We start from the raw sequence: 9956 nt of genomic DNA, 5'->3' as shown, positions 1-9956 counted from the left end.
ATAGGTAGACAGAACACTCCATTCATAAAACTCAATTTTTTAGAATCATACATGGTTTGGCACTTTTATGAGAGTTAAAAAGAGATGGGTACATAAATATGACAACACGGTTGAGTTTCGTCTGTCTTTCTGTCATTTCACTCCATCAGTGGCGTGACGGTGGTGTGGTGTTTTTATCAAAAATTTTAAAATAGTTATTTTGTGTATTTTAATTTAAATTTTAATTTGTAATATACGTAGTAATATCGATAATATACAATGTAGGGGCGTTTGCACCAAGTTTTTTAAGCAAAAACTTAACACTATGTTTAGCTTATTTTCTTGCACTATGCTTTAATCTAACTTGAATTTATATTTAAATTAAGCGGTCAAATTTCCAGGCTAGTGGTCACTTAACCTATCTTAGACACAAAAATATTGTTTTACGAGGAAGAATTATTATTATTCCTTTGAGAAAGCTAAAAAATGTATTATGATACCTCTAAGTAAGTTCGATGATTACTTTTGATATCCTAGACGTCGATCAGTAGGTATATTCATTGAAAATGGATTTCCTCAAGAATGGATGTAAGGAAAAATCATATTACCAAGAAATGAACCTCCTTAAGTTTTTAGGACAGAGACTTTTAAACGACACTGTAATATATATCATTATTAATTACCTCGGTTTAATTGAACAAAATCTAGAATATCAAAATGAGAGGTAAGTTGGAATGCTAGTAAATCTAATGTAAGATAAATTAATTATATTTATACTTTGAACCATTGTTCTTTACTATTTCCAGAAACAACAGGGATTATAGGGATAGTTGATGGAACACAATGTAAGAAAACATTCACCTGGTAAGTACCTATATATTTTCTTCAATATTTATCAGCACAAGGTTTCTTATACTTTACAGGGGGTATTGATGGAGAGGTATTTAGAAATAGAAAAGCATTATTTTCCCCAACATTTAAATTACTGGAAATGCTAGTCTTAAAACTATAGACTTGATTGCTTGTTGGCATGGGTCTGTGCATGAAGCCACCATTTTTGGACATTAAGGACCCGCTTGGAGACTGGTGACTTTTCAAATTAAATCCTGCTTGGTTAGTGGTCCGTATATTTATTTACTGTTAGATCATTTATATAAAATATATTCCTTAAATATTTGAGTAGGTATTCAATTCAGAAATATATTACGAATAAGATGAATTGAAAGAAATTTTTTAAAATTAAATATGATAATCTTCAAAGGGTTCATATACTCTATTAAATTATTTTATTATCTGTTATAAGGTGAGATTGCATATGCATTGAGGGGATATATGCAGAAATACAGCTGAAGAAATGTTTCAGAATTATCGTTATATGGAAACGCCACTTTCCAATATGTGTTTTATGGTATAAGCACAGGTATAAGACCAAAATTACAAAATACAATGTCAGTTCTTGTTGCACAACAGTGAGTTAAGAAAAATATTATCTGTTTAATTATAGAACAAAATTTAAAAAATTTAATGTATGTACTTAAATTTTTAGATTTTGTTGTTTCAATGTGCTACACAATACAGCCAGAATGATGCCTGAACAAGAGCTGCCGCCGTTAGATGAAATAAATATGGACCAAATTAATAAGAAGAGAAATAATAAATTATTTTGAAAGATTAGGGCAATATTTTTTTTTAACTTATTCTAAATATGTTTTTATGTTGTATTAAATCTCTTGAGTATTAATTTCTATAAAATATCATTATTAAATGTCTTTTATTCAGAAATAACATACATTACATTTTTTACATTACAATATAAACACTAATTAAAATTATTAAATAAGTTCTCTTTGAGAATTTTACTGTTCTTTTTTATTTCAATGTCAAACAACCCTTTCTTTCTTTAGCTTATGTTCTTCTCTGTTTTGAATACTACTACTTTGAATTTTGCCCATCTCTATATTACAAAAGAACAGCCTTTTGTCTAGTAAATTAATATCTTCCCTTTTCTTCTGTTTCTTTGTAACCATCAGTTTTGTTTTGAGACTGAAAAAATATCTAAATATATTGAATTCTCTTAAAAGTAATAAAAAATTTAAAAACACAATGAAAGGTTAGTACTTACAATACCAGTACTCCTATTAGTTTTAGACAATCTATCACCATCATGTTTTTTAATCCCACAATGCTCTTCTCATTTTTACATTGATTGAATATATTATTACCTTCCGTTTTTGCTTTTTGTATACGTGGACCTCCACCAGTTAGTCAAAATATATTTTAATAATTGATTTTCTTTTACATAGTATTTACACATACGTTGTAAGCTTTCCATACAAATTAGAAAGCCCAAAAATCCCGTTTTTCTTTGTGACTATGGTTGACCTTTCTTTTAAAGTAAGTCCAATAATATACAATTTAATTATTCCAAAATTATTAAAAGTATGTTGTTCTTATATTTTTGATAATTTTTTATATGAATATTTTGTAAATCCATTCTGAGAGTTAAAAATATCAAAAATATTGTTGAAAACTAAATGGAATTTAGAGGCCTCCTAAAGAAAACTCTGGGCCAGTTTATGTATCCCTTATAAAATTCTATGTTTTCGGCGAATAAAATGACAATGTTAAAGCAAAGGATAGTAGCAGAAGATTGGATTTTTGTGTGGCAGGTCCTTTTAACATTCTTTCAAAAATACTTTGTACTGGTTCAGCTAAGGAAGCCTAAAAAACATATATTATCTCTATTAATGTTATATCTCTATAATATTATTATTAGTCTTTTTTTAGACACATCCAAATTCACTAAAGGGTTTTAAAATTTAGACCTGGCCTTGTGATGGAAATTAGAACCTTCCATTAATCGTATTTATGCCACTGTCATATGGATTAGTGTATCATTCACAAAATTAGACCAGAACTAAATTTAAAACTTGTTAATGAATCTTGGGGACAGATTTTGACATAATGGCTGTAGGACTAAATTATTAAATGGCTGATAACTTTACATTATTATAGTTCCCCTCCGCCCGCCACTCAAATATATACATAAAATAGTGTGTCCAAGATAATAATTACAAGCACTGGGATCTCAGAAACAGTAAGAGATACAGCTTCAATTATTAGAAATTGCTTTTAGCGATTTTTACTTGATTTTTATATTTTTTTGGATCCTCACATATAACCTTTGACTTATAACCATTATGTTTTTAAAATGTCACCCTGCATATCTATATTCATACCTGAATGGTCAATTCAGTTGATTCACTTATCAAAGATTTTTCTTTTAAGTAATCAATTAACTGATGCATTGATATTATTTTATTTTTCAATCTTCTAAGACCTATTTGTAAAGTATGTATTTTTCATTTTCTTTGTTTCCAAATTTTTACAAGACTTAAATTTCTACATAATATCATTATAATGCCTCATTAACATACTTCTTTCTGAAATTAAAATAACTTATGCACAATTTTACTTAAGATACAGGGTGGCGCCTCTTAAATGCTACCAAGGAGAAAGAGTTTGTATTGAAATTAAATTTTGGGAGTATATGTAGGTTAATTTAGAGCATTTAAACATATAAATGTGATAAAATATGTGTTTTTTTAAAATATGGAGTTCTACAGGGTGTCGCCAAAAAAGTTACACAACAAAGTTTTGTTTTTTGGAATGGGACACCTTATATATTATTTGATTTTCGGATTCTATGAGAAAAATAAAGGTGAATTTCATTATTGGACTAAAATGTAATTTTATTCCCTTTTATTTGAAATGAACACAGCAAGTTCCCTTTTATTTGAACACCCAGAATACTATTCCGATCTTTTAATTGCAGTGTGCATTCATCAATTAATAGAATGCTTAAGGTCAAATTTTAATTTGGTTAAATATACAATGAGTAAATTTCCATCTAGGTAGCTGTTATTGAAATTTAAAGTTTATTCATTATTTTCACCAAATGTGAAATATGACAAGCCTTACATTTTAGACATATGCTTCTTTAACAAAACTCACTTTTATTTCTTTCCTAGAATCCGAAAATCAATTAATATATAGGTGTTCCATTACAAAAAAAAACTTTGATGCATAACTTTGGGGACACCGCGCAGAACTCTTGATATTTCTATAAAATGCTTTCCATTATCCTACATATGCTCCCAAAATTACATTAACGATAAAAACCACCGTTCTCTTTGGAGCCTCCGCGTCGTAGGAGAGGCACCACCTTGTATATAATGTAGAGGTAATTTTTACCTTTTTCTGATACTTTGACGACTTTCTTGAGATAATAAATATCCAACTATTGAGAGATCAGAAGATGAGGATTGTCTTACTATGCTGTAAACAAACAAAAAAACATTAATAATTAATTTTTCAATAAAACCTATTTTCGTTTTTAATTTTTTCCTAAATACTAATAATTTCCTTCTATAGTATTAAATTTATCATTAAGCGAGAATGTTTTCTAGTGCAAAACAAAAGCTCACTCATAGAAAATATATGTAAACACAAACCAACACTATGGCAAAAATTATGTAGTTTATGATCTTATAATGTGGAAGATAATTCCAAATAACATATCCTTGACAAAACATATAAAATAAAAGATAGCTATGTTAATTATACAGGGTTTCTGGATATTCGACCGATAAAGCTTGACAATGAGAAGCAACAAGTCTCGTATTTTTATAAAAATTAAGATAGGGAGGTAAACCCATAAAGTGCTTAATTAATAAGATACAAAGTGATATTAGTAATGTTATATTACGTTATATTGTTCTATTAGATATTATAACAGCTTCCTTGAAATCTATTACTGCTAATGACATAAACAAAGTGTCCCCTTTTCTGCAAGAAAGATAGAGATGTCAATTTTTAAATAATTAAGACGGCAAACAAGAGCAGAAAAATGTTATTTTGAAAAGCTCAATGTGTCAAAGTATCCCGTCTACTATAGTTACGTCAAAAGTATGATTAAGAATGTATTTAGATTTTTTACCCCAAAAATTGTGTCTACGAAATTTCGCGTCTCTATTTTTTTAAAGAAATACCTGGATATGTCAAAATTAAACTTAGTATTGTGACACCCTGTATGTTAAAAAGTAAATACTTCGCAAGAGGGTGTACACCTGTATTCAATAAGGCACAGTACACTACTTGACAATAATAGTTATAATGAGAGTATTTCATTTAAAATATATTACATACTAGTTGAAGCCTGGCGCATCCGCCACGACATCAGGAAAAAAAATACTTATTTTTTTTAATTAAATGAAAAATAAAAATCCGGCGATGAGCCAATTAGCTATCTTTTTAGTAAAAAAGCAACTTTCTAGAGCAAGTCGTTACTTCAGTAGAGACGACACAGATAAACATTAGCATTTTATATTATTATTATATTATATATATTACTTTGTTATGAATACAGCTATATTCCCATTCTGTTAAAAATACAAGAGCTTTTAAGCCTTGTCAGTCAAACATCCAGAATACACTTACAAAGAGCACATACTGGTTAATTCCAACTTTTTTTTCCAATGCCGTTTCTGTTGTTTTGAGGGAAGGGCTTCTTGAGAAGGGCTAGTTTATCTTGTATGATTTTAGGCAAAATCCTGTGAATTTTAATTATCAATATTAAAATACATGTATAAAATGTATCAATGTTCTTACAAATTTGAGGGGCCAGCCAAACTGCCAATCGCGGGACTAGGTAGGGACCTTCTCTAGTCCCTCAGCTGGTCTGGAGGTTCATTTACCTAAAACATTTTTTGGGTGGCGGTACAAACTAGAAGAAAACCTAGAGTAAATACTAATATTAGTACAATACTTATTTATTAACTGTTAAAATGTATTTGACTGCTTTTTACCTGTATGATAAAGCCCCAGCAAAAATGGTACTATCTATTTGAGGCTCAGAATTTGGTCTTATTTGCCTTCGATCAGTTAATTCGGCGATCATAATATTGCTCTTATCAAAATCATCAGAACAAATTTGGACACACGTTAGTTTGATTTTTCAAATTCAAGAGTGAAATCGATCATTGTCTAAGCTCAGTATTTATAGGAACGCTACAAAAGTACTATTGGTTACATATGCAACACATACATATTAAGTATTATAAATCTATTTAATAATATATGTAAAATAATAAAAATATGGGGTAAAAAAAAAGGAAAAATTAACCTAAAGGAAAAATTTTCCAAGGTTTATTTTCCTCTATTTAAAACACCAGATATGTACTCGTCTGTGAATTGTGTGTGTGGGTGTATAGGTAAGTGTGGGTAAAAGTGTAAAGGGTTCCAAAACTAAAAAAAATATCATAAATGAAAGAGTAAAGAATTATCATAAGTAAGGCTTATCATTATCATTCAAAACAATGCATATTTTTAAGTACTGAAGCATCATTATAATTTTATTTATTTTATTAACTTTTTTAATTTGAATTTTGAATACCTATATCTAAACCTTACCTATTAGGTAATTACTTATAGAATTTTTTATAATAAATAAATAATAGATCTATCATATGTGTTACGGCTAATATCTAAAACCTGCTAATGTTAACTAGAGTTCAATAAACATTGGGGGAGAAATGTGGAAATTATCTAGCCAAAGTCTGAAGTAATTATAAAAATTAAATGTCTTTAATTGAATATTAGCTAACTTTGTCATACTAATTTAGCATACTAAGCACTACTTTAGCATAATAAGGTACATAGTTAATATAGAATATAACTGAATAATTTTGATGTTCAAATCGTGTTCAAATTTCAGGTATTAACTACCTATAACAGCAACAGCTGTTTTATTTCAGCAGATATTAGCCATAACATTAGTGATGGGTTGTTATTTAACTATCTGTTATTTTATAACAATTATTTAGAAATAACATAACGCAACCGTTACTGCTTTTAAAAAATAACAGATATAAAATAACAACACGCAGAGATCGAGCGTTCGTGAAACGAAGTCGGCGCTCTGCACCGCCACGAAATTCGATGCTGTTCGAAGCAATTCTAAAAAACAACTAGTATGGATGGAAAACCTATTATTTCGACAACCATCGATACAGGCGGCGAGATACAACGGACAACGGAGTGGGGTATGCGCTACGGCGCGGCGCGTCGTGTTGGGCTGACAACAGCTTAAAAATAATAGAATATAAAAGAAGCAGCTTTTTTGAAACAGTTGCGGGCATAACGCCTGGCTGTCGAGATAACAGGAGTGGGAAAGGAGCGTTGCTGCATCGGTCGATTGTCGATGGAGGCTCGCAACGGGTTGGAGAATAACGCATCAGTTGTTTTAGCTATGTTGTTTTTTTACCTGTTACGAGCATAACAGAACGGCGTTCGAGATAATCGGAGGTTTGAAACAGGTTGGAGAATAACGCCATCAGTTGTTTTAGATACATATTGTTTTTCAACCTGTTACGAGCATAACGGGCGGAGGTCGAGATATTATGGCGCTGTATGTTTCAATACTTTGTTATTAAGTTTCAATATTTAAGTATTTATTTATTCTGAAAAATTTTCAGAATAATATTTTAAGATTTTTTAAAAATGTATACAGGGTGTTTTAAAAAATCTGGTCATTGATTAATCACGATCCTGCTTAAAGCCCTTGACGTAAAAGCTGATTTTGGAAAACGGATTGACTTTAGGGTGTAGAGGTGCGATAAGAAGGGATTTTCGAAACTCAAATTCTAAGGGGTGAAACCACCATCAAATATTAGAATATTTTTTATTTAAAAACTGGTGAGTTTTTCAGAAAAAACTCTTAAACACGTATATTTTATTTTGTTGTTTCACATATTTTGAGATTTTTACAAAATATATACAGGGTGTTTCATAAAAATATGACCACTGAGTAATCACTATTCTGCTTAAACTGCTTGACGTTTAAAGCTGATTTTTAGTAAACGGATTGACTGTGGGGTGTAGAGGTGCGATAAGGAGGGGTTTCTCAGATCTCAAATTCCAAGAGGGTGAAAACGCCCTCAAATATTACAATATTTATTATTTAAAAACGGTTAGTCTTTCGGGAAAACGATTGGACACGCAATTTATTTTGTTTTTTTACGTATTTTGAAATTTTTAAAAAATAATACAGGGTGTTCCAAAAAGTTGAGTAATTGATTAACCACGATTCTGCTTAAACTGCTCGACGTTTAAAGCATATTTTTGGCAAATGTGAAAAATTTTATCCAGTTTGTATGTTAATGGAAATTCTTGCTTTGCTTTATCATCACCATTACAAATTAATAATTCGACGAGAACGAAGTCGCGGGTACAACTTAACAAGTATAGCTAGAGACGTGAGAAATATAAATAAAGAGACGCCCTCGATGCGCAGTGGACATCCCACAAATTTGCTTCAATCAGCTTTTTCGTAGCGTAACTGCATCTCTCTTCCGCCGAATGCGTTCTCTCTCTCTATCGTGTGCGCGACCGGTGCTATCCCCAAGTCTCTTCCTATATTTGTCAAACTGTACATGCTAGTTTAAGTGTAAAATTAATTCGAACTCTAGTGTGTAGTTGGTTTTACTTATGAAGAATATACTACACATTTTCTTATATTGCTATTTTTGACCGCAAATGGTAAAATCATAACGAAGAGCTTCTCGCCCGTCGAGTGAGATGCACTCTGTACACAGCTACGCAATTCAGAATCTACGCGGATCGAGGGGTAGGGCGTAGGTAGATCGGAATTTATAGATATAGACAGAGTGGCGGCATTTTGGCTTTTTATATCGCAATTTGTAAACAGCGCTTATTTGTAAACAACCCCCCGTTTTTAGAGAGGTATTTTAGATAACAATCGATATTTAGAAATGTTATGACACCCTGGAAATACTACCACCGAGCACGTCATTGTTGCAACTGCGTTAATACGCCTGGCGGTGACCGCCTCATATTCTTTCAGATATTTAGCAATAAAATAAAGAAACCTGTTATTTTTAAGCTGTTATTTTAAGCTGTTTTTTATAAATAACTATAACAGTTTCAACTGTTATCTAAAAATAACAGTTTTGCCCATCACTACATAACATACACAATTTTTAAGATATTTATAGCGGTTTCGAATGTTAGTTGGTACTTAGATATATAATATAAAAAAGGTTTTTAAATGTTAAGTTGAGAACAGCTAGTATTACCCCTGAGCATTTTTTACCACCAACTGTAACAGCGAAATGGACAAATACATAAAATAATTGACTTAAAACGTAGATCGGTTTTGCCAAGGTTTTGCCTGAGGTCTAACTAAGGATAAGTCTAATTTCACAATCAAAAACGCCAGCAAATAAGAAAATATACGTATTTTTGTAATAATCTACTTATAACTAAAAGTACTTAGATACGCTACTGTAAAGGCATTGCTAAAGGTAAAAAATGTAATAACACTTACCGTCCAAATATCAATCAGGAGTTAGAATAGTCCACCTTTAACAAACTATGCACTGGCGAACCATTGTAGATAGTTAAAAAACTACTTTAAATAGTTTTCTTTGCAATAAACACTAATAATTATTCGAAAGTTGTCCGAAATCCACAAACACTTCCAACGGTCGCAGAAAACTCGCAACAATGCTCCGTTGGACAAAAGTTGAATGAATACGTCAAATGTCAGCGTAATTTCTACAGATTCCGACAATTCGTAGTAAAAATTAATCCGTAGCGATGCCGGATTGTCTTAGTAATTTCCCTAACATATTTTAATCGTAATTTTAATATAATTTAATTAGAAAACTAATAATAATTTCAAAGGTATAATCCTAGTATAATTAATGTATTATAATTAAAATTATATATCTACACAAATATTTAGTCTAATGACCTTGTAATGACAATAGCATTTAGAACTCAAACCGTAATCAGCCGAAATCTACCACCGGTCACTTAAAATTGGCATCATCGATTTTTGTGCAACACGGTTCCTGATCGCGGTAAAATGTAAATTGTTTCGTCTCCTTTTATTT

At 30.7% G+C, this 9956-nt stretch overlaps 3 long non-coding RNA genes across 10 annotated transcripts; 2 read left to right on the top strand and 1 right to left on the bottom strand.

The window, feature by feature from the left end:
• Positions 1-296: 296 nt before the first annotated feature.
• Positions 297-730, top strand: LOC115889166. 2 transcript variants are annotated; one of them, XR_004051386.1, is made up of 2 exons: positions 297-567; positions 616-730. It is a non-coding gene; the product is annotated as an uncharacterized LOC115889166 (long non-coding RNA). The 2 variants fall into 2 exon arrangements; XR_004051387.1 differs by having other exon boundaries at positions 609-730.
• Positions 731-787: 57 nt separating this feature from the next.
• Positions 788-1843, top strand: LOC115889165. 3 transcript variants are annotated; one of them, XR_004051383.1, is made up of 4 exons: positions 788-843; positions 903-1092; positions 1283-1448; positions 1526-1843. It is a non-coding gene; the product is annotated as an uncharacterized LOC115889165 (long non-coding RNA). The 3 variants fall into 3 exon arrangements; XR_004051385.1 differs by having other exon boundaries at positions 903-1099; XR_004051384.1 differs by having other exon boundaries at positions 1283-1399; positions 1526-1820.
• Positions 1734-9701, bottom strand: LOC115889164. Of its 5 annotated transcripts, XR_004051380.1 has the most exons (10): positions 9386-9701; positions 6164-6285; positions 5847-6048; positions 5650-5776; positions 5479-5591; positions 4234-4317; positions 3219-3422; positions 2296-2700; positions 2102-2231; positions 1734-2022 (listed from the first exon to the last, which is right to left on the bottom strand). It is a non-coding gene; the product is annotated as an uncharacterized LOC115889164 (long non-coding RNA). The 5 variants fall into 5 exon arrangements; XR_004051378.1 differs by lacking the exon at positions 6164-6285 and having other exon boundaries at positions 9386-9699; XR_004051379.1 differs by lacking the exon at positions 6164-6285 and having other exon boundaries at positions 5492-5591; positions 9386-9699.
• Between the last annotated feature and the right edge of the window lie 255 nt (positions 9702-9956).

Source organism: Sitophilus oryzae, unplaced genomic scaffold (genome assembly GCF_002938485.1).
Source record: "Sitophilus oryzae breed Bouriz unplaced genomic scaffold, Soryzae_2.0 scaffold_811_pilon_pilon, whole genome shotgun sequence".
Classification (NCBI taxonomy): Eukaryota; Metazoa; Arthropoda; class Insecta; order Coleoptera; family Curculionidae; genus Sitophilus; species Sitophilus oryzae.
Note: the sequence above shows the minus strand (reverse complement) of the source record. Positions and strands in the feature narration are given on the sequence as shown.